Here is a 19,250-nt window from a genome sequence, read left to right as displayed (position 1 = left end):
CCATCCATGTTGCTATAAAGGATATTATTTTATTATTTTTTATGGATGAGTAATAGTCCAGTGTGTGTGTGTGTATATAGATATATATATCCACCACATCTTCTTTATTACTCTGTTGACAGGCATTTATTATAGGGAGCTTCCATATCTTGACTGTTTTAAACAGTGCTTGGGTGCTAATGGTTTTGTAGTTGGGTTGTATTCATTTCTACATGCGCTTTGGTTTGTATTGGTTAAAGGTGATACATCTTAAGATTTTGTCCTTGGTTTTATTTTGGTGGTTTTCTAAAAAACACACTAAAAACAATAGTCAACACTGGGAGATTTGAGGACACATTTTTCTTTTAAAATATCTGTATGTAATTCAAGTTGGACAATTACTGAGTGGAGTAAAGAACACTAGACTGGTAATCTCAGCCTCTGTGCACTGGATAAGGGAGAGAGGAAGGAAGGAATTTTGCAATCATCTTTTTTAACTCTGTGACTTTATGAATCTTCACCCCAAGAATTCATGAGGTTTTGGTTTATTTAAGAGCTCATATTTAGGAGATACATCAGCCAACGGGATCCCTCTGGCTCATTTGCTTTATGCTTTTTCAGTTTGGGTCTCTTTTATATGAAATCCAAGGGCCGTTCTTCATGTTTCTGCCATAACCAAGTATATAGCATGATGAAATCTTGTAAATATTTGCTGACTGATTTTCTAAAATATTACTTTCATTGGTTGAAAATATTGAAGACGTCTCTTAAATTCCTCACTGTGCTGCTCCTTCAATAATGTAGATTTTGAATGCAGTAATCCTTGGGGTTACAAATACATAGTCCTCTTTGGGGCTGGAAGAAATACTTTGTATCAGCGACAGTATTTTCACTGGGCATTGTCTTCTCTCTGCGCATAGTAGATAGTTAACAACACTCAGGGCAACTACAGGCAAGTTGGAAAATCAGGGAATAGTGTGTTTGATATTAAGTTCACCGGTCTGTCCTTTAGGCAGGGGTTACAAAACATTATGTGCTCTGTGATTCCACCTAGAGGGGTGGAATAGAGGAGGGAGGCTCAAGAGGACGGGGGTATACATATAATTATGGCTGATACGTGTTGTTGTATGGCAGAAACCAACATAACATTGTAAAGCAATTTTCCTCCAATTAAAAATTGGGAAAAAAAAAGCAAACTAAAAAAGCCCCACATTATTTAACTGAGGGATAATATGATCCCGTGGGCAGGTGTGCATGCTGGAGTAGCCTGCTAGTCTCAGCTAGGCAACACCTTTTTTTTGTTTGTTTGTTTGCATCAAAATACTTTCTTTTTTATTTATCTTTGTGGCATCTTATAGATTTTTCTGATGATAAACTATTCCTGGGAAAACACTTTTTAATAATGATTTATTATTTAAATACAGCATTGGAAACATTTTAGCTATTAGTTTAATTAGAAATTTGGCTTAGTTTCCTAGGAAAATTGACCTGTGTCTTTCTTTTTTTTTAAATTTTTTTTCATTTATTTTTATTAGTTGGAGGCTAATTACTTTACAAGGCAACACCTTTTGTTCTTAGCAGCTCTCTAGGGTAGAATCGGAGAAGGCAATGGCACCCCACTCCAGTACTCTTGCCTGGAAAATCCCATGGATGGAGGAGCCTGGTAGGCTGCGGTCCATGGGGTCGCTAAGAGTCGGACACAACCGAGCGACTTCACTTTCACACATTGGAGGAGGAAATGGCAACCCACTCCAGTGTTCTGCCTGGAGAATCCCAGGGACAGGGGAGCCTGGTGGGCTGCCGTCTATGGGATTACACAGAATCGAACACGATTGAAGTGACTTAGCAGCGGCAGCAGCAGGGTAGAATTACTTCTCATGCTTCTAAAGTTATGGTAACAGGGCAGTTATTAACTGTTGTCACCACTCACTAATTCTTCAAATGGACTTCATCAGAGGGAGAGATGATCTGAATAATAGATAGTTTGTAAATAATTTGGAGCTGGCATTGAAATGAGTTCTGCAGTTTCTTCCTTGCCTATTGACCTTCCTACTGTTTGCTTTAGGATTAAGTAAAAGGGAACCTGCATTCCACAGGTTAGCATTCCACTTACAGTGCTGCTCCTCTGAAACTCTCTCCCCACCTCCTTTTCCCTCTTTAAGTCCCATTGCCCAGGTTGTCATGAAACGTGATAAAGAAATGACCACAAGAAACTTCTTTAGGTTGTTTTCCTGAGTGCTGACCCTAATACTGAAGAAGACCTCAACTAAATAACCAGGTTGCAAGGAAGCTTTTGAAGAAGGAAGGCATTGGCTATGATTTTTATTTTCCCATCAGGAACATTGATGGGGGTGGATGAGGTCAGACTGCATCTAACAGATATATTCCAGGAGGAAATTGGACTTTCCCAGTTGAATGTAAACTTTTCTCAATACCTCTTGATTGGCAAAACCCAGAAACTCAAACACATCCTTGCCTACCAGTCCTTGTAGTAACTTTACAAATCACTCATCTCTAAGCCTGTTTGCTATAGTCAAACAATGCCCAGCCTCTACAAAGCCCTCCACAAACATAACCACACCCAGCCTGCAGGTCAGGGTAAGTAGATTACTTTGGAGACTGCTGGAAGTTTGGCAGCCCAGACTCTCTGCCTTTCCTTCTCCTCCAGGCGTTTTCTTTGCTCAGGGCTCTTCCTCTGCTCTCAGCGAACCCACCCAGTTCTGACAGTTTTATTCTGCCAGGAAATGCATCAGATCTGCTGGGCTCACCCCCCACCCCTTCCGGCCTAGATTACAACTAGGGAGAGCAGGTCTGGGGTGTGTGGGGCCGTTCAGGTGGATTAAGGCCATGCTTCTTTCCCCCCACTGAGAGTGGAGTTAATCAGTATCATAACCTCTCTTCCAAATGACACAGCACCTTAGAGTATTGTAACTCATCAGCCTCTCTTTTTTTCTGAGGTATAATTGACATGTAACAGTATATTGGGGCTTCCCAGGTGACGCTTGTGATAGAGAATCCACCTGCAGTGCAGGAGACGTTAGAGATGCAGGTTCCATCCCGGGGTTGGGACGGTCCCTTGGAGTAGGAAATGGCAACCCACTCCAGTATGGGCTTCCCTGATGGTCAAATGGTAAAGAATCTGCCTGCGATGCAGCAGACTTGGGTTCGATCCCTGGGTATAGAAGATTCCCTGGAGTAGGAAATGGCAACCCACTCCAGTATTCCTGCCTGGAGAATTCCATGGACAGAGGAGCCTGGTGGGCTACAGTCCATGGGGTTGCAAAGAGTCAAACATGACTGAGCAACTAACACTTTCACACTTTGTTTTAGCTTCAAGTGTACACAATAATGATTGGATATTTGTATGTATTATGAAATAATCACACAGTAAGTCTAGTTGATATCTTTCCCTATACATAGTTAAAATTTTTTCTCCTTGTAATGAGAACTTCTAGGAATTACTTTCTCAGCAACTTACAGATATGCAATATGGTATTGTTAAGTGTAGTCACCATGTTGTAAATTACATTCCCAGGACTTATTTGTTTTATAAGTGGAAGTTTGTAGCCTTTGACCTCTTTCGTCTAATACCACCACCCTCACGCCATCTCTGGTAACCAGCAGTCTGTTCTCTGTATCAGTGAGTATCAGTCTCATCCCCTAACATAGTGTTACCATGTGATCCAGCAATCCCATTTCTGGGCATGTATCTGGGAAAAGATGAAAGGTCTGATTTGAAAAAATACATGTATCCTAATGTTCATAGCAGCTCAGACATGGAAGTAGCCCAGACATGGAAGCGACATAAACGTCCATCAACAGATAAGTGGATAAAAACATGATATGTGTATCTGTGTGTGCATAAATAATGGAATATTATTCAGCCATAAAAGAATGAAATATTGCCATTTGCAGCAACATGAATGGATCTAGAGATTATTAAGTGATACAAGTCAGAAAAGATAAATGCCATATGATATCATTTATTTGTGGAATCTAAAACATACAAATAACTTATTTACAAGACAGAAACAGACTCACAGACATAGAAAACAAAATTATGGTTACCAAGTGAAGTGGAGTCAGTTAGTCCTGTCTGACTCTTTGTGACCCCGTGGACTATAGCCTACCCAGCTCCTCCATCCATGGGATTCTCCAGGCAAGAGTACTGGAGTGGGTTGCCATTTCCTTCTCCAGGGGATCTTCCTGACCCAGGGATCGGACCTGGGTCTCCCGCATTGCAAGCTGATGCCTTAACCTCTGAGCCAAAAAGTTACCTATGTATTTACCAAGTTTTCTGTTCACCATTTCTTGCATTTCAACATTTCTTTGGGTTCATTTTCTTCTCTTCTAAGGTATATCTTTTAAACATTTCTTTAGTGAAGTTATGTTGATAATAAAGTCTCAGTTTTTGTTTAGAGTAAAATGTTTTTCATTCTTAAAAAATAGCTTCACTGGGATTTCTAGTTATTTCCTCCTAGCACTTGGAAGATAACTTCTATCTTCTGCTTCTGTCTTCTGACTTCAGTTGTCACTGGTTAGAGATCTGCTTTCAGTCTAATTGTTGAAATTTTTTGTGGCTGCTTTTTGTAATATTATTATTGTCTTTGGCATTCTATAGTATTACTCCAATTATCTAAATGGGGAGTATTTTTTAATTCATATCTTATTATGTGAATTATTTTATATATAGAATTATTCTGTGTCTAAGAATGTTAAACACTGGTAATAGAGGGTATAATTCTGTTGTTTGCAGGCTTCCATGGTGGCTCACAACGTAAAGAATATGCCTGCAATGCAGGAGACTGGGTTCAATCCCTGGGTTGCGAAGATCCCCTAGAGAAGGGACTGGCTACCCACTCCAGTATTCTTGTCGGGAGAATTCCATAGACAGTCCATGGGATCACATAGAGTCGGACATGACTGACTGACTAACACTTTCACTGTCTGTCGTTAATTGTTTCTAGCCACTCTGATTTATGTTGCTTCATGTTTTGAGGAATATTTTTTTTCTGAGAGTTTGTATTTGATTTAATTTACAGTAGTATTAAGGGCTTAAGTTGAGAGCTTTCCTCCAGAGAAAATGTGCATTTTTTATGTCCTGGAACTTGGGGGTCAGGACGGGCCTGGGACTACATAAGCTACTTTCATGGGTCCCAGCTTAATGCACAAGCCTCAGACCCAGCTACCCCAGCATATGAGGGATGGGGGTTCAGTCTCTGATGCCAGAGACTGAATAGCATCTGCTCCCAGAGTGATCTTGACTAATGTATGTGGCTTGCCAGTTACAATTTTGAATTTACCTTAAACTTCTTCCCTGTTCCTTCCTCCCTTCCTTTGCTTTCCATTTTCTTTCCACTCCTTTAAAATATTTTCTTTACTTTCCTTGATGGTCAGAAATGCTTTATAAAGTTTGCTTTTCTATTTATCCTAGGACCTTGTAATATTGTAACAGGAGGACCTCTCAGAATATGGGATACAAGTAGAAAATCTGACTCATCTGTCGATAGGATGCCCCAGTTCCTTGATGCCTCTTGGTTATAGCTAACATGTGTGTTAAGTGTAGGCTGATCCATGGAACTGCTTTTGGCTTCTGAGGTATAACAGTGTGCTAATCACCTAGTGTTTCACACACTAACTAACTTGTCTTTTTTTACTGCACTGATTACTCTGAGGTCTTGGTTGGAGTGTGTCTTCAAAATACAGTACTACATAGGCAAATGAGTATTTTTTAAGGAAAAAATAGAATAATATATTTGGGGTTTTAATTTCTTTAAGAGGAACATTTTCATGTAACATATGCATTCAACTGATTTATTTATTTAAAAGAAAAGGACATAACCCATTTTTCAAGTTGCTCTTTCCACATGAATATGGTATTGCTAGCATTTGCTTCTTGAAAATCAGGTTTGTATCTTATTTTTCTTTTTAAATTTTTATTTTTATTGAAGTTTAGTTGATTTACAATGTTGTGTGTCTGGTATACAGCAAAGTGATATATATATATATATATATATTTATATACACACATGTATATATGTGTACAATCTGACATATATGTATTCAGATATTTATTTTTTTGATTCTTTTCCATTATAGATTATTACAAGATATTGAATAAAGTTCCCCATGCTATACAGTAGGATATTTTGTGTCTTACAAGATTCTAATTAATTAAAAGCTCATAATTTATCCCTTCCTGTTCTTTCCCCTTTGGTAACAAGTTTGTTTTCTGTGTCTGTGAGTCTGTGTTTTGTAAATAAGTTCATTTGTGTTATTTTTTTTTAGATTCCACATATAAGTGATATGATATTTATCTTTCTCTGACTTCAGTTAGTATGATAATCTCTAGGTTCATTCATGCTGCTGCAAATGGCATTATTTTTTACAGCTAAATATTATTCCATTGTGTGTGTTTGTATGTATGTGTGTCTATGTATGGATATACACAGACATATCACATCTTCTTTATCCATTCATCTGTCAATGGATGCTTAGGTTGCTTCCATATCTGAACTATTGTAAATAGTGCTACTCTGAACATTGTACTTTTTTGAATTAGCTTTCTCTAGATATATGCCTAGGAGTGGGATTGCTGGATCATATAGCAATGCTATTTTTAGATTTTTGAGAAACCTCCATATTGTTTTCCATAGTGGCTACACCAGCTTATATTCCCACCAACAGTAGAGGAAGTTTCCCTTTTCTCCACACCCACTCCAGCATTTATTATTTGCAGACTTTTTGATGATGACCATTCTGACTAATGGGAGGTGATACCTTAGTGTAGTTCTGATTTTCATTTCTCTGATAATTATCAATGTTAAGCATCTTTTCATGTGCCTATTGGCTATCTGAATGTCTTCTTTGGAGAAATGTCTATTTAGATCTTTTGCTCACTTTTGATTGATTTTTTTTGTTATTGAGTTTTATGGGCTGTATATTTTGGATATTAACCCCCTTTTTTGGTAGCATCATCTGCAAATATTTTCTCCCATTCTGTAGGTTATCTTTTTGTTAATGGTTTCTTTGCTGTGCAAACACTTAGACGTTTGTTTAGGTCCCATTTGTTTATTTTTGCTTTTATTTCTTTTGCCTTGGGAGTCTGACTATTAAAATATTGCTACAGTTTGTTAGAGAATGTTTCATCTACATTCTCTTCTAGGAGTTTATGGTGTTATTTCTTAAGTATTTAAGCCAGTTTGAATTTATTTTTGTATATGCTGTGAGGGAGTGCTCTAACTTCATTGATTTACATGTGACTGTCCAGCTTTCCCAACACCACTTGCTGAAGAGCGTATCTTTTCTTTGTTGTCTATTCTTGCCTCCTCTGTTGAAGATTAATTGAGTGTAAGTGTGTGGGTTTATTTTTGGACTCTATTCTGTTTCATTAATCTGTATGTTTATTTTTGTGCCAATACCACACTGCTTTGATTACTGTAGCCTTGTGGTGGTATCTGAAGGCTGGAAGAGTTATGACTCCAGCTCTGTTCTTTTTCCTCAGGGTTGCTTTGACAATTCTGAGTCTTTTGTTGTTCCATATAAAATTTAAGATTATTTATTCTAGCTCTGTGAAAAGTGTTATGGGTAATTCGACAGGGATTGTATTAAATCTGTAGATTGCTTTCAGTAGTATGGCTATTTTAGCAGTATTAATTTTTCCTACAAGAGCATGGTATGTCTTTACATTTCTTTGAATCATCTTCAGTTTCTCTTATCAGTATTTTATAGTTCTCAGCATATAAGTCTTTCACCTCCTTGGTTGGGTTTATTCCTAGGTATTTTTAAATGTGATTTTAAAAAGAATTTTTTTTTTAACATCCTCATTCTGATATTTCATTGTCATTGTAAACGAGTGGGACAGATTGCTGAATGTTAATCTTGTATCCTGCTTCCTTGATGAATTTATTTATCAGTTCTAGAAGCTGTTGTGTGAAGTCTTTAGGATATAGTATCATGTTATCTGCATATAATGACAATTTGACTTCTCCCTTCCAGTTGGGGTATCTTTTATTTCTTTTTCTTATCTGATTGCTGTAGCTAGGACTCCCAGTACTGTGCTGAATAGAAATAGTGAGAGTGGGCATCCTTGTCTTGTTCCAGATTTTAGTGGAGGGCTTTCAGCTTTTCACAGTTAAGTATTATGTTGGCTGTGAATTTGTCATAAATAGCTTTTATTATGTTGAGATATGTTCCCATTATACCCGCTTTGGTAAGAGTTCTTATCATGAATGGGCATTAAATTTTATTCAAAAGCTTTCTCTGAATCTGTTGAGATGGTAATGTGATTTTTGTTTTTTCTTTTGTTGACATGGTATATCACATTGATTTGAATATGTTGAGCCATCCTTGTGACTGTAGGATGAATCTGAGTATGGTGTATAATTTTTTTTTAATGTGTTGTTGCATTTGGTTTCCTAATATTTTCTTGAGAATTTTTGCATCTATATTCATCAAAGATGTTGATCTCTAATTTTCTATTTTTGGTAGTGTCTTTGTCTGGTGGAGGAACCTGGTAGGCTACAGTCCATGGGGTCACAAAGAGTCGGACACGACTGAGCAACTTCATTTTGTCTGGTTTTGGTTATGGTGGCTTCAAAGAATAACATTCAGAGTGTTCCCTTCTCTTCAGTCTTTGGAAGATTTTGAGAAAGATAGATGTAAATTCCTCTTTGTACATTTGGTAGAATTCCTCAGTGAAGCCATATGGTCCTGGACTTTCGTCTGCAGAAAGTTTTTTTTTTTTTTTTGGTACCTGGTTATTTAGTGATCTTTCTTGCAGCTTAGGTTGTATGACATCTTTTGCCAGTGTTCAGTAGGTATTCCGTGAGAGTTGTTTAATATGTAGAGGTATTTTTCATGTATTTGTGGGGAGGAAGTGCACTCTATTTCTTACATTCTGTTATCTTGATCTCCCAGACAGATTATTTTTCTTTTTGTATCTGGCTACACTTCAATTCAGTTCAGTCACTCAGTCGTATCCTACTCTTTGCAACTCCATGAACCGCAGCATGCCAGGCCTCCTTATCCATCACCAACTGCCGGAGTCTACCCAAACCCATGTCCATGGAGTCAGTGATGCCATCCAACCATCTCATCCTCTGTCATCCCCTTCTCCTCCTGTCCCCAATCCCTCCCAGCATCAGGGTCTTTTCAAATGAGTCAGCTCTTCGCATCAGGTGGCCAAAGTATTGGAGTTTCAGCCTCAACATCAGTCCTTCCAATGAACACCCAGGACTGATCTCCTTTAGGATGGACTGGTTGGATCTCCTTGCAGTCCAAGGGACTCTCAAGAGTCTTCTCCAACACCACAGTTCAAAAGCATCAATTCTTCAGTGCTCAGCTGTCTTTATAGTCCAACTGTCACATCCATACATGACTACTAGAAAAACCATAGCCTCGACTAGACGGACCTTTGTTGGCAAAGTAATGTCTCTGCTTTTTAATATACTGTCTAGGTTGGTCATAACTTTGCTTCCAAGGAGTAAGCATCTTTTAACTTCATGGCTGTACTCACCATCTGCAGTGATTTTGGAGGCCCCCCCCCCAAAATAAAGTCAGCCACTATTTCCACTGTTTCCCTATCTATCTATTTGCCATGAAGTGATGGGACCAGATGCCATGATCTTAATTTTCTGAATGTTGAGCTTTAAGCCAACTTTTTCACTCTCCTCTTTCACTTTCATCAAGAGGCTCTTTAGTTCTTCACTTTCTGCGATAATGGTGGTGTCATCTGCATATCTGAGATTATTGATATTTCTCCCAGCAATCTGGCTACACTTACCATGTGAGAATTTTCAGGAATTGAATTACATTTTTCCAGGTAGCTTGACAGAGATCTGGGTAACTGTGACATTTTAGGGATGTACCTTCAAATAGCATTTGAAATCTCCTGATAGATAAGTCCTAATTAGCAGGGCAAGTTGTTTGGTTCAGCTTATAGATCCAAATCATGGACTTTAGAGATATTTTCTGAGAACAGAGTCCTTATCTTGGTTCTCATCATTGGTACCACTTCTTCCTTTCTGTTATTGATGAACAGCTGCTGTAATAGAAATAGCTTTTATTTGTTGTTAAGCCAGTTTTGGATCTTCCCTGGCAGTCCAGTGGTTAAGACTTCACCTTCCAATGCAGGAGGTGCAGGTTGGATTCCTGGTTGGAGAGCTAAGATCCCACATGCTTTGTGATCAAAAACCAAGACATAAAACAGAAGCAATATTGTAACAAATTCAATGAAGACTTAAAAATGGTACACATAAAAAAATCTTTTAAAAGAAATCAAGGCAGTCTTTAGTGTTCTTGTCTCATCTGGGTAGAGACCATTGAAAGAAATGTGTAAGGTATTCTGTTTCAAATGAACAATGGTAAGAGAATCTTTGCATGTGAAACAGTTCCTAAATTTTGTCTTTTCAAAATGTCAGAATCTCAATTACAGAGACATTTGTACTAACAAAATAACAAAAAGATGTGTTGTAGAAAGTTAAGGATCTGCTCATTGCTCAGATGCTATGGACATGCCACATCACTTGCCTTTTTTTTTTTTTCCTTGAAACGGCTTGACTTTTAATGTTGCCTAGTTTTCTAATGCCCTTGATTGTACTCCAGAAGAAAATCTGGTGAAAATTATATAGGCCATCTGCCTGAACTTCACAAATGAGAGGAAGGGAGATCTCACAGGGGAGAACCCTTTGCCTTTGAATAGCAAAGGGCATCTGCAATTTTGAGGTCTACTGCATGCTTTCAACATATAGGGGATACCCTTCAAATACATGGAAGCCTCTGCTAGTTATATACTGGGGACATGCAAGACAAGAATAACCAAAATCCATATGTTTAGGAAGGTTATTTAAATTGATCTCTTCTAGACTTCTAAGGGACTTCCCTGGTGGCTCAGAAGGTAAAGAGTCCACCTGCAATGCTGGAGACCTGGGTTTGATCCCTGGGCTAGGAAGATCCCCTGGAGGAGGGCATAGCAACCCACTCCAGTATTCTTGCCTGGGAAATTCCCATGGACAGAGGAACCTGGCAGGCTACAATCCATAGGGTCACAAAGAGTCAGACACTACTGAGTGACTAAACACAAGACTTCTAAGACACTAACAAAAAAAAGAAAAATCTAAGAGTTACAGCATGTGAAATTACTTCAGAGCACGAATAATTTTCTGAACTTGAGAATATATAAAAAATAGCAAACGGGATATTTTTTGGGAGTGTGGCCTGAAAGAATTAGGATAGGTGGCAGGCCTGGACTGACCTCTGTACATCTTTTAGGGAACTAGCCCTCAGAATCTACCTGAACTGCTCCTTTTGGGATGGATGCGATTAACTCCTTCATACAGAGCTATAAATCACTAATAACTTCCAGGGGTTTCCTCCTCTTAGTTTTTAACTGGAGACAATCTTCAGTCAAGGGAACGCAGCTCCAATGTGTGAGAGCTTTTATATCTACTTGGTGGGGGAAGTTACCTTTTGAAGGAGGAATGGGGAGTATGAAGTGCTTTATAGAATCACAAGGCTTTTTCTGTGATGTTGACAGCTTCTGCAAATGTTGGTGCTCATGATGAAATAGATAAAGCTGGTAGATTTCATCCAGCTTTCTTTTCTTTCTGCTCTTCGTGTCTTTAGAGCAGAGAACCTGTAGAATGCTTCTCTGCATACTTCATTTCTAACTCAATTCCTGGTGCAAGCCAGGAGCTCTATAAATCTTGGCTGTTGAATGGATTGGCTCAGGACCTGCCAGCAAAGCTAGGGTATCTGGGAAGGCCAAAGAAAGAGGCATTCAGACAGGTACCTAACTCAGAGGGCTAACATGCTGACCACAAAAAACATTGTCTCATTTTTTGTCCCATTTTTTTGCCATGGTCTCAGACATCACTTTGCCGACCGAGGTCCACGTAGTCAAAGCTATGTTTTTTCCAGAAGTTATGTACAGATGTGATAGTTGAACCATGAAGAAGGCTGAGTGCCAAAGAATTGATGCTTTCAAATCTCTGGTGAGCTTCCCTTAATGGCTCAGCTGGTAAAGCATCCGCCTGTAATGTGGGAGCCCTGGGTTTGATCCCTGGGTTGGGAAGATCCCCTAGAGAAGAGAAAAGGCTACCCACTCCAGTATAACCTAGAGAATTCCATGGACTGTAAAGTCCATGGGTTCACAAAGAGTTGGACACAACTGAGTGACTTTCACTTTTCAAACCTCTGATGCTGGAGAAGACTCTTGAGAATCCCTTGGATAGAAAAGAGATCAAACCAGTCAATCCTAAAATAAATCAACCTTGAATATTCATTGGAAGGATTGATGCTGAAGCTCCAATATTTTGGTCACCTGATGCAAAGAGCCAACTCATTGGAAAAGACCCTGATGCTGGAAAAGATTGAGAGCAGGAGGAGAAGGGGGCAACAGACGATGAGATGGTTGGGTGGCATCACCGACTCAATGAACATGAGTTTGAGCAAACTCCAGGAGATAGTGAAGGACAGGGAAGCCAGGTGGGCTACAGTCCCTGGGGTCACAAAGAGTCAGACATGGCTGAGTGACTGAACAACAATGGCAGTCCTTCTTGACGTGGGTTTTCCTGTTGTGAACAAGGTGGCTTTTTTTTCTGTTTTTCCCTCCCTGGGCTTCTGCTTCTGCTTCATCAGAGGCCCTCACCTTTGATCCCGGAGCCTGGGTGCTGTAGGCCTTATGATCAAATATGAGGAATGTACCCCTTCTTCTCTGTATTCCTATGAAAGGCCTGTCAGGCCAGGACCCCGAACAGCTGCTCTTCTCCCTCCACATTTTAAGACAAGCCTTATATTTCTGTGCTTTGGGTTTCTCTAAGACACAGCCAGGATATGCTCCATCTATGAGTCTCCTGCTGAAGACTTCGTTTTTACCACTCCGCTGACCTGTCCTCCAGTCCCTTCTAAAATGGCAGATTTCCTGATGTATTTGCATTTGTATCGTTCTAGGGGCGGACAAAACCTTTAAATACCTTTTTAAGGAGAGGAGAAGGAGAAGAGCCAACTGTTTTAATTTGGACATCAGAGTGTTTTGGCTTCTGTCCTGTAGCCACTCCATAATTGGTCTTTATTTAGGCAGACATCCATGGAGTGATTAATCAAGGAGGGATGAAAGTTAGTCATCCATCGTAGGTACCTGGCAAGTTCTTTTATATACCTGGAGGTAAAGTTCAAGGTGCTTGCTCAAAAACCAAGGGTTTCCACTTATGAAAAAGAGAGGGCGGCCTAGTCCCACTAAGTTATATATGCACATGTGCTCAGTTGTATCTAATTCTTCGTGACCCGAAGAACTACTGCAGCCCACCAGGCTTCTCTGTCCTTGGGATTCTCCACGAAAGAATATTGAAGTGGGTTGCCATGCCCTCCTCCAGGGGATCTTTCCAACCCAGTGATCAAACCCATGTCTCCTGCGTCTCCTGCATTGGCAGGTGAATTCTTTATCCACTGAGCCATCTGGTTATAGCAGGGCTGAATTAAGTGATTCTCTGGGGTTGGAAAGAGGAGCATTGCCAGTGCTCTTTCCTGTTCCTGCCACTGCTGAAAATTTGCATCCACTCTGTCTACATTCTTTGGATATTTCTGCCTGGGGACAAGAGGACACTGTCTGAAGTCTGGATCTTTCTTGTATCTGGTTTGTGGCTGGGAAAGGTTATTGAGCCTAAGACCTCTTTAAGACTTGTCCCCTGCCAAAAGCCTCTTACTTATTATAAAAGCTTTTTATCCCCATTGTCTACAACATCAGTCATAATGATACCTTTCCATGTTCATTTGTTTAGATATGCCACACTGCTGCCTGCCTTTGGCAACCCTCCTGGACTAGGCTGCTTTTGTTAATCACATGGATGTTGTGAGTATTATGTTCCCAAGTGGATGCAGAGAAGATATTTTGATTGAACTACAAATCCTTACCGTATGAGCTACTCGTGCTTAGCAAAAACTGTATTAAACAGTGGTGATCTGGAGTTTCATTAATCTTGGGGATTATGCTTCTTGCACATTTGTTAAATATTGTGATTTCTGTATCTTCCTGTAATCATATCGACTTTTCATGAAAGAACTTTTGATACTGAGCTATGTCTTATAATGTTTCAATGTAGAGGTGGTTGTTGATCTTCATTTGTGATCCTGAATTCATTTCATCTCAAGTACTTTTATGTTGTAGCTTCCTGAATGTTTTTAACAGGAATGTACTTCAAACAGCTCTCAGTCCTAATCTTGTACTTCTGTTCATTGAAGATAAGCAGCAATTTCTTTTTTTAAAAATTCAAATAGAGTTGATTTAAAATGTGAGTTTCCGGTGTACAGCAAAGTAATTCAGTTTTGTGTGTGTGTATATACACATATGCACACACATATATATATACATACAGAGATATATGTGTGTGTATGCTTTTTCATATTCTTTTCCATTATTTATTATTATAAGATATTGAATATACTTTCCAGTGCTATACAGTAGGACCTTGTTGTTTATCTATTTTTATATATAGTAGTTTGTATCTGCTGATCCCAAGCTCCTAATTTACCCCTCCCCCCCTTTCCCTTTTGGTAACCATAGTTTGTTTTCTATGTGAGTCTGTTTCTGTCTTGTAAATAAGTTCATTTGTGTCATATTTTAGATTCCACATATAAGTGATATCATATGATATTTGTCTTTCTCTTTATGACTTAATTCATTTAGCTTGATCTCTAGGTCCCTCCCTTGCTCCAAATGGCATTATTTCATTCTTCTTTAGGGATGGGTAATATTCCATTGTGTGTATATGTGTGTGTGTGTACACACACATATTCTTTATCCATTTATCTATTGACGGACTTTTATTTTGCTTCCATAACTGGGCTATTGTAAATAGTACTTCTATGGACATCAGAGTGCATGTAACTTTTTGAATTTGCATTTTCTCTGGATATAGCCCAGGACTGGGATTATTGGATCATATGGCAGCTCTTTTTTTAGTTTCATGAAGAATCTCTGTACTGTTCTCCATAGTGGTTGCACCAATTTACATTGCCATGAACGGTGTAGGGGGGTTCTTTTTTTTCCACACCCTCTCCAGCATTTATTATTTGTAGACTTTTTGATGATGGCCATTCTGACTGGTGTGAGGTGATCGTTCATTGTGGTTTTGATTTGCATTTCTCTAATAAGTAGCAAAGTTGAACATTGTTTCTTGTGTTGGCCATCTGTATGTCTTCTTTGGAGAAAGGCCATATTTAAGTCTTCTGCCCATTTTTTTGATTGGGTTGTTTGTTTTTGTTATTGAGCTGTATAAGCTGTTCATATATTTTGGAAATTAAGCCTTTGTCAGTTGCCTCTTTTGCACATATTTTTTCCCAGTCCTTAGGTTGTCTTTTGTTAATTGTTTCCTTTGCTATGCAAAAGCTTATAAGTCTGATTCGGTCTCGTTTATTTTTGCTTTTATTTCTATTACCTTGGGAGACTGAACTAAGAAAACCTTGCTATGATTTATGTCAGAGAATGTTTTGCCTGTGTTTTCTTCTAGGAGTTTTACGGTATCATGTCCTCTGTTTAAATCTTCAAGTCATTCTGAATTTATTTTTGTGTATGGTGTGAGGGAGTGTTCTAACGTCGTTGTGGCGAGCAGCGATTTCTCATTTTATTTCCTATCAGTTATCAACAGGTCTAAACAACTCTTAGTTGTGCTGCCAGGACTGAGAAAAGATGAGAAAGAGGGAGGGGGAAAAAGACAGATTGACAAAGTGTGAGATAAAGAAGGAAGGAGATAAAGAAGGCAGATAGCAGAGTGGGAAGGTGATGCAGGCTGCTAATCATTCGAGGGCTGTCAGTGTCCTGCAGTAGTTTATACGTTGAATGTTACCTGTTACCTGTCTGCAGGCCCCCAAAGAAGATGTGGGTGTGGGCCGTGTGTCTGGTCAGTGGCACTTCTCTCTAAGTTTGATGATCGAAGGATGGGAAAGTTGTCAGCGATGAGGGCAACAGAGAGCTCGAGATTGCTGAGTCTTAAGTCTGTCTCTTAAGTGACTTGAATAGTCTCACAGGAAATTGTCTAGAGTAAGACAGCGAGACACCCTGATGACCTCCATTTCAGACATGGCTCTTCTCTGGATATGATAATCAAACTCTTGTCTGTCCTGTTTTGTTTGATTTTCTGCAGCATGGCTGATGGCTCACGATTCCATTTCTAGAAGAGGCAGCCAACAGTATGGAAGGGACCTGTGATATACAGCTTTGCTCAGCCACATGCTATGTAATCTGGGGCACGTCACTTCCTCTCTTGGTCTCGATTTCCTCATCTCCAAAGCACAAAGGAGAGGCTAAAATGATACCCAGGAGTGCTGTCACTCTAGGAGTCGCTAATTCTGTGGATTTTTCTGAGATGCTTTTCTTTTTGAAGGAATTATTTTCATCATCAATCCTTTTTGGCAATTCTTTGCATTTTTTGCTCTCACTTATCCTCAAAAACTTTATGAGTTAGACTAGTAGGCTGCCTTTTCCAGTCTTAGCGAGACACCCCGACTGCAGCAAATAAAAGCAACATTCTAGGTGGAGTCCAGGCTTCTTGGTACACACTTACACTCAAAAGGTTGATGTGGAAATGAACTCACCTTCCATGATGCGATGATTTGATTTCCTTTGGGGTAAGGGGAAAGAAACTTGGAAAAAGTGTGTGGGTTAAGGACAAGTAGACATGATTCCCTGTGTCCTTTCTCCAGGAAAGGAATCAGATGCTGCTCGAGTTTTTCCATTCATGGCTCCGGTGTCTCCAGAGGTGCTGGGTAAAGCCTCATGTTTTGGCAGCCTCTTTTCTGCAGGTGGAAACAAATTCATTGGCAGCTGCACACCTAGAGGGAGAAAGGCTTCGACACCAGTTTGGAGCTCCTTTGCAGGGGGAGTTACTGCTGAAGATGAGGACAGCTTATTTCCATCTTACAGATGTGCAGTTTGTTAAATGCGCTTGGCCCTGCCCCATGAAATTAGCCTTCCACTCTCGGTAGCTTGTTGAAAGAATTGCACGGGCTCTGCTTCATTGCTCCTTGGCGGGCAGTTTAGTAGAGCACTTTGGTAGCAAATGTCAAGCCAGAGTACTGAGGTTTAGAATGACGGCCTGCTTGAAGCTCCTTGGCTTCTGTGGACTGATGCTTTTATTTATTTATTTATTCTGAAATTTCTTTCTTTCTTTCTTTTTTCTTTTTTTTTACTGTGGTCTGTCCCTTGTAGTGACAGAACCGAGAGCAACTCTGGATCAGACAGTTTACTGCTTATTTAGTTGTAGTTTATGATTCTCTTTTTGTCGGTTCCTAGGTCTCCTGTGATTTTTCTTGCATATCTGGGTTACTTCCTCTTTAACTAAACTCAGTAAGGGGTTTACAGACTCATATTTGGGAAGGTGACTGTTTTGGCTGCAGAGATTCTGAAGTCAAAGTAGCCTTTGTACCCATGGTACTTTGGGGCTGTGTGGTCCATTTAATGAGGTTCATGAATGCTGTATAGTATCACTCTGTGTGTGTGTGTGTGTGTGTGTGTGTGTGTGTGTGTTTAGTATCACTGTTAATCAGTGGTCCTAGTACACCGCCCCCCCCCCCCCCCCACTTCTTTTGACTTAAGATATCAGAAAGGGAGTCAGTATAACCATGTTTCATTTCAAAGACATAACCAGGCATTCTCTTTGATTTCTGTTCCCTTTGAGAAACACTCAGAACATTTTTGGGAACCATGAAGAGTGGGCAGGTTTCAAAGGTGTCAAAACTGCTAAGTCAAAATACATTCAATGGTTGATCTATACAGCAAGGTTCTAGATGGGCTGCTTCAGGAGTAACAGAACTTATTGGAGCATTTGTTTTAATAGCTTTGGCTTTTTGTAGGATGTTGTTCTTTGCTGGAGTAAGGGAGAAGAAGAGGTTGGGAAGTGTCCTTTCTACCTTCACTGTGCCTTGGTTTTTAGTATTGAGCTGCAAGGATGGAATGTGAATGAGCTAAACAAATTTTGAAAAAACATCATTTATTTATTCAACAAATATTTATTGACATGACTTCTTAGTGTCAGGAGTTGGAGATATAGTAGTGAACTTTTCTAGGTCATATATTGTATTAAAGAAAGAGGGGAAACAAACAAGTGTGTTTCTGGTGATAAGTAGTATGCAAAAATAGGGAGAGGAAAAGAGACAAAAGAAAGGAGAAAAAAGGAAACTTCCTTCCCTTGCTGCTTTGGATTTATAAGCTAGATATTATCATTTTTACCACAGGTTTATGAGGTGGTTGCTATTAAATGGGAGTCATGTGTATGAAATATTTGTTATGGTATTTGTTGTTGTTAAGTATTATCTATTACATGGTATTCTGACTTTTTACAAAGTCACAAAAAAGACTCCAACCCACCAAACCCTTTATTGCTTCTGTGGTATTTGTAGGCATAGAAACTATTCCTTTGGGGATGGGAATGCTATGTAAATGTAAAATTGTTTTACTTCCCCTGCAGTTCTGATCACTAGAAAGTGTTCCTCTGAAATAAAAGCAGTTTGCTTAGGGATAGATTTGAACCAATGATGGAACTTGAAATGATGCCAGGCACCCCATTCTCTCACATTGAATGATGAGGCAGAGGGGAAGGTTGGTGGAGGAGGAGGCAAAGGAATGCACTGGTTTTGCATGAGCCAGATCTGGAAGTAAGCCAGACTCCATCTAAAAGGGTAGAGTCCGCCTCTGTTGTTAATCACCATATACCAGCCCAGAGCCACTGAATCAACACCTCTGGGATTGGTGTGCTAAACAGCAGTGAAGAGGCAAGGCTGAGAGTGTGCTCAGTAAGAAGATACCTTCATATTTTTAAACAAAGTTACTTCGGAATCATGGAAAATATTCATGGCAAGAATGAACTCTTAAAAGCATATTACTCCTAATTAGGTCTGGTTTTCCTGGAGACCTTGGTAATATCCTATTGTAAGCTGTGATTTTATAAATTTTGAGAGTTCCTTTAGGTTAAAAGGATATTGTTTAGTGACTTTTACGGAATGATTGAAGACAGGAGGAGAAGGGGGCAACAGATTGGATGGCATCACTGACTCAATGGACATGAGTTTGAGCAAACTCCAGGAGACAGTGAAGGACAGGGAAGCCTCGGGGGCTGCTGTCCATGTGGTTGGAAAGAGTTGGACATGGCTTAGTGACTGAACAACAGCAACAAAGCTGTGTTTTTATAAAATTTGAGGGTTCCTTTAGGTTAAAAGGATATTGTTTAGTGACTTTTTATGTGTATGTCTAAATATGCATATGTATGATTAAGTAAGTA

The 19,250-nt window shown here is 39.5% G+C and overlaps 1 protein-coding gene across 4 annotated transcripts in view; it reads left to right on the top strand.

The window, feature by feature from the left end:
• LYPD6B (LY6/PLAUR domain containing 6B) overlaps positions 1–19,250 on the top strand; it is a 229,674-nt gene that overhangs the window by 105,939 nt on the left and 104,485 nt on the right. The window contains exon 2 of one of the 4 annotated variants that reach the window (XM_020893426.2): positions 13,758–13,828. The exons of the other annotated variants lie outside the window; for them this stretch is intronic. The gene's annotated coding sequence lies outside the window, so the exon portion shown is untranslated. The remainder of the gene's footprint in view (positions 1–13,757; positions 13,829–19,250) is intronic. 4 annotated transcript variants of the gene reach the window in all.

This window comes from Odocoileus virginianus, chromosome 13 (assembly GCF_023699985.2).
Source record: "Odocoileus virginianus isolate 20LAN1187 ecotype Illinois chromosome 13, Ovbor_1.2, whole genome shotgun sequence".
Taxonomy (NCBI): Eukaryota; Metazoa; Chordata; class Mammalia; order Artiodactyla; family Cervidae; genus Odocoileus; species Odocoileus virginianus.
This window is presented reverse-complemented; position numbering and strand designations above follow the sequence as displayed.